Consider the following 5,250-nt stretch of genomic DNA (forward strand, 5'->3'; position numbering starts at 1 on the left):
TGAGTCAGGGTCTCACTCTGTCAACCAGGCTGGAGTGCAGTGGCACAATCATAGCTTACTGCAGCCACGACTTCCTGAACTTAGGCAATCCTTCTGCCTCAACCTACCAAGAAGCTGAGAGTATAGGTGCCAACACACCCAACTAATTAAAAAAAAATTTTTTTTTTTGTAGAGACAAGATTGTCCAGGCTGGCTTCAATCTCCTGGGCTCAAGCAATCCTCTTGCTTCAGTGTCCCAAATTGCTGGGATTACACACAGCCTGACTTCAACTTTTTATGAGGAAAGAATTGATGTTCTTCTCTTCCTCATTTCTGAAACATCTCATCCCTGTAACATTCTTCAACCTGCCTATCCCAATGTCAAGAGCAACCATCTGTGACTCCAGTGGAGACTAGCTCTAAGGCATACACATCTAGTAACTCTCTGTCTCTTCCCTAAAGGATGGATCACAGATCTAAGAAACCAAAGTAGTTCCGGAGCCCCCAGGACCCCATTCACTCTCTCCAGACACATGTGACAAGAGGCATTCACATGAGCAGCCCTCTTGCATGGGTATGACCCTTTCCTCCTCACTCCCAAATGTGTAATGAAATGAGAAAGAGTCAGAGGACATTTGGGGATGGATAGCCTCAAATCCATTCCAAATGATTAAAATAGAAAGAGAAGAAATTATTACTCATTGTTGGACCTTTGGTCTTTATTAGTAACACATTATTTGGGACCTGTGTCTGGATAGTGTTGAGGGACATGCTCTAGCCTGCATATCATCCATGCCAACTACAGAGACCCTGAACAGCAGATGCCTTCTCTAAGACTGCTCCCGTAATTAGGGAGTTCTAGTTCAAGTTAATTAAGACATTGCTCTGGCTGGTCCAGAGAGCTTCTGGTCATTCAGTTTAACAAATATTTATAGGCCACTATATTTTCATCAGTGCGCCTTGGAGATCTGGGTTCCTTATTTGGTCCCATAGTGGGAAAACAGGCACCCTTGTTTTCGGATGACATCTGAGTTCTGCATGGCCACAGATGATATTTCTTGACATTGTAATCGACAAATTGGGGAGTGTTGAAGTCTGGGCTGAAGCATTTCAGACAAGTGGAGTAGGGAAGAGTGCCCATCACTTCTCTGTAGCATACAGGCTGCAGCCTGGGACACTTCTTTGCACTGGGATAATGTGATGAATGTGATACCATGGTTTCCCAGCAAATGCACTAAACATAAGATGCAAGCCTGTTCTCAATGCCTTGCGGGTGGCTTCAGTGACATCACTTCTACAGAGAGGAGTTGTGGTTGCAGGGGTGACTCAGGGTTGGGTGTTGTCACAGCAGATGGCCAAGGGGCTGACAGAACCTGGGATGCTAGTTAGGGACACACTGAAGTGGGCAGCCCTGGAGTTCAGACAGGCCAATATGTTCAAGGACTCTGATGGAGCTAATGACCAGGTGGCCAGTCAAGCAATGGGAAGTCCCAGAGAGGACAAAGAGTGTGTCCCCTGAAGGAGGGAGAAGGGAGCTGGAGACAGAAGAGGGATTTCCCAAACTCAAGATCCGTTTGAGGAGTAGGATTGCATGAGGATGAGGAATCTGTAAATGGAGGGGACGATCAATGGGTTTGAAGAGGGTGACGTCAGCCCTGGCCCTGCCAGGGTTGAGAGAGAATAAGGGACACACTCTTTTCTATACATGAGTTTCCCCAAACCCATAAAGTCAGAGAGTTTGAATTGCGCAGGCACTTGCTAAAGAGTCCAAGGGGCAGAGCACTCACTACTGGCTACTCACCCTGGGAAAGAGGGTCTGGGGTCTGGGGTTGTTGTAAGAGGTGGAAACCTGAGCGTTGCACAGTGCTACAAGTTTTAATGGACTTTTCAACAGTCACATGCACTTGGAGTTGGGCTGAATTTCAGGGACTGCTCTGGAGATAGAATATTTGTTTTTAATCATGTATCAACAGCAACTGGAAATGGCCTACTAGAGTACTTTAATGAGAAATCTTCCGAGGCCAAGGTCTAGGCTCAGAGGGAAAGAGCATTGGGTGAATTAGTATCTGCCGTGGATACAGGATGGGAGAGTGGGGTTATTTTTGCCTCCTTGATCTCATTTTTCTGGAAGGGGTTTCATTGAATAGTGGGAAGGACTTGACTCCAGCATAGTTCAGGCTACAGGAAACGCATAAAGAAACAGAACTTTTGAGACCGTCTATAAACCTTATGAGCATTTATCTTTGTTGGCCAGGGATGCGGCCAGAGGCAGGGAGGTTTCCTTGCAAGTTTGAACAACCATCTCCCCCATTCTTGTGTGTGAGCAGACACATGAAAGAATTAGAGGATAATCAAGGTACTCTCTGCTCAAGCTTCCCAAAGAACATTTCTGGTGAAATATACTAGAGTCGTAAATCAAAGGGAGAGAAAATGGGGGTTGTAGGCTATTAGGAAATCTCAATGAAACTTGTGACACTGGAGCACAATTGTGAAGGCCAAATGGACACTGGAGATATGGGGAGGAAAGTAGAGCACATATGGCATGGATTCGCTGCTAATTTAAAAGCAGAGAGTAGGCAGGGTGTGGTGGCTTATGCTTGTAATCCCAGCATTTAGGAGGTCAAGGCATGAGGACTGCCGGAGCCTAGGAGTTTGAGACTAGCCTGGGCAACATAGCAAGGTCTCATCTCTACAAAAATAAAAATTAGCTGTGGTAGCTGCGCCTAGAGTTCCAGCTACTCAGGAAGCTGAGGTGGAAGGATGACCTGGGCCAAGAAGGCTGAGGTTGCAGTGAGCCGTGATCATGACACTGCATTCCAGCCTGGGCGATAGAATGAGGCCCTGACTCAAAAAAATAATAAAATAAAATAAAATTATAAAATAAAATAAGCAAACAACCCAGATAGGTAACATTTATTGTGGATCTGCTAGACGGGGGTGTGGGGAACAGCCATTTTGCTGCCAACACAATCATAAATACCAGGAACCTTGAGGCAGACTACAGAGCGTGAGTTTGGAAAGATTGCTGGCCTTGGGACATCAAGATGCTGATTCTTTCAATTTTTACCAGTATCTAATATGCCGAGTTGAATGGCTAAGAAAAGGCCACTCCATCTGCATGTGGGATTCAGAGAGTGGTTTTTGCTGCCTTTAACCAGGAACAGGTGATTTTTTTTCTGCCTGTAGTTGCAAGACGTGGGGCCTTTTCAATGTATCTAATTTTTTCCCTACTACTATATGTCTAATAACTTGTCCTGGGGTATTGTGTTTATCCCAGAAATGTTAATGACTTCATAACTCAGTGTGAAATGCTCTGGGCAATTTTTGTATTATTAAGGATTCGATGAAGTATAAAAAAAGAGGAACGTTCTCAAGGTGCTGGGCCATAGTTATAACTTGATTCTCATTTCGGAGAAAGGAGAGAAATCAAGCTTTTTAAAAATACATGTTTTCAACTGAGAAAGCAGTTCATTTACACGTAATGACAATCATTGCCCTTTGGAAATAAGACAGCAAATCTCCAGAATGTCCCTGCACTGAGTTTTATCTTCTCTCCAGTGTCTGTCTGAGTCATGCCAGGATTTAAGCACCAGGAATGAGGGTGGGTCTGGGGGTTTGGCAAATTGGGTTGAGGACCCCTCAGGCCTGGGGTTTTGGAAGAAGTGGGTGGGGCGTTGTTTCTGGTAGCTGTACCAGGACCCAGGGCATCAACTGGTGGGGGAAAGAGAAATGTTCTAATCTGGGGGGCAGGGGGCATGTTTGCCACAGGATGTCACCACCATCCTTCATATATTATTTTATTGGAATCAATGAGTTTCCAAAGTTTTGTTTTGTTTTGTTTTCACATAGAGTCTTCTCTATGAAGGAAGAACATGTGAAACCAATGAAAGTCCTGCCACAAGACTGAAATCCCAATGGGAGGTGGGACTCCTACACTACCCAGCCCCTTCCCCCACTCAACCCTCTCTCCTGAAGGGAGGCTTTAGGGACTTTCAGGGATCTGGGGAATGGAGTTTGAAAACAAAAAAAAGATCACTGCTTGAAATGCTTTGAGAAGAACATATATATGAAAAACATTTTGCAAATAGGAAAACTCCTTATAAATCTCTGCTGCTAATATCATTTTCCATTTCCCAGCTTCCCTTGCTGTTCAGTTGAGCATGTCAGGTAACTTGAACAGCAACGATGATGATGAAATGTTGTACAGATAAGGGAATCTGAGAGGCTTTGGAAGATAAAGGACATTAACCAGCATCTTACAGTTAGCAACTTGAGGCCCCACCCAGTCTGTCAACCATAATCTTCCACTGTGTTCTACCTGTAAGAAACAAAATGGTGATTCATTTTCAAAATGGAGCCTATTGTCTCACTTCCTGGTTCTTTATGTTTTTGTTTGGCAGGCTTTTTGCTTGGTGGGTTTTTCATTTGAAAGTTGGCAGGATCCAACCAACTTAGGTCCACCTGTGATGTCATATATGCAAAATATGACTTCCTAAAACCAGTCACTATGTAATATTTAAAATAGGTGACTTTTCTAGACCAAGTAAAGTATGTAATTTGGGCAACATCCAGGAAAGAATGTGACCCTGGTACCCAACCAATGGGGAATCAGGAGAGGGACTTGCGCTTTAGGGCATAAATATGCTTGCTGTGACTGTCTTGGTGTGCCTTCTTACCAGAGAGACGCTCGTTCTTGCAAGAGCAACATTAAAATAGCTGCTTCACTCCACCAATCTGGGTCTCCGTGTTGTGTTTTAATGACAAAACTGAAGAGGGTCATCCTTATTTCCCACATACCCTACCTCTTCTCATTTCTTCCCCATGTTCACTGAGTTCACCCCAAAGAGCCTGCTCTAATCCAGGAGAGATTTCCCACTGCCAAGAGCCTTCCCAAAGCCTAGACTTTGAGAAACATTCCCTCTGATTTAAGTGTGGGCCCCACACTGATGACAGGTTCTGCTGAGCTCCTGTAGCCTATCAGGTCTCATGCCATTATCTGGTGAGAGTAGTGTTTGAGAATTGGGTGATCAATTTGCATCTAGGTGAGAGTACATGGATTTGGGGCTTCATATTGGTTTAACTAACTGGGTGATCTTATGGGACCTCCAGTCTACAGGAGGGAACATTCTACAGCCGTTTGATCTCTAATGGTGGAGGAAAAGCTCAGCAGTTCAAGCTAGATTTATTTAGATCTGTTCATAGAAACTTCTGTAATTGAGAAGTTGAACTGTTGAGTCTTGGAATCTTCAGGGGATGGAAAATTTGCACTCT

Source organism: Carlito syrichta, unplaced genomic scaffold (genome assembly GCF_000164805.1).
Source record: "Carlito syrichta isolate Samal-C Ts95f unplaced genomic scaffold, Tarsius_syrichta-2.0.1 Scaffold288275, whole genome shotgun sequence".
Taxonomy (NCBI): domain Eukaryota; kingdom Metazoa; phylum Chordata; class Mammalia; order Primates; family Tarsiidae; genus Carlito; species Carlito syrichta.